A 278-nucleotide genomic window follows, 5' to 3' on the forward strand; every position below is an offset into this window, starting at 1 on the left:
GTTTTCTCTAAAGTAAAACCTCAGTATTCAGGTTAAATTGCCGTGTTGGCACTTTGCGATAAATAAGTGGGTTTTGGGTCGCAGTTTGGGCACTCGGTCTCTAAAAGGCTCGCCATCACTGCCATAACCCATAGTTGTGCTGACTTAGTTAATAACTATCAAATGGTTTCTGTATTCTTAATAGTTTCAGGTGGGTGGCTGTGTTGTTCTCAAGTAAAAGGGTGCGTTCAGACGGGGCGTTTCTGCCGGCATAAACTGCACCGGTTGGAACCGGTGCA

The 278-nt window shown here is 45.3% G+C and overlaps 1 protein-coding gene across 2 annotated transcripts in view; it reads left to right on the top strand.

Moving 5' to 3' along the window:
- Positions 1-278, top strand: part of RPL11 (ribosomal protein L11) — a 7,019-nt gene that overhangs the window by 4,240 nt on the left and 2,501 nt on the right. The window lies entirely within an intron of this gene.

Source organism: Gekko japonicus, unplaced genomic scaffold (assembly GCF_001447785.1).
Source record: "Gekko japonicus isolate JY-2015 unplaced genomic scaffold, Gekko_japonicus_V1.1 scaffold547, whole genome shotgun sequence".
NCBI classification, from domain to species: domain Eukaryota; kingdom Metazoa; phylum Chordata; class Lepidosauria; order Squamata; family Gekkonidae; genus Gekko; species Gekko japonicus.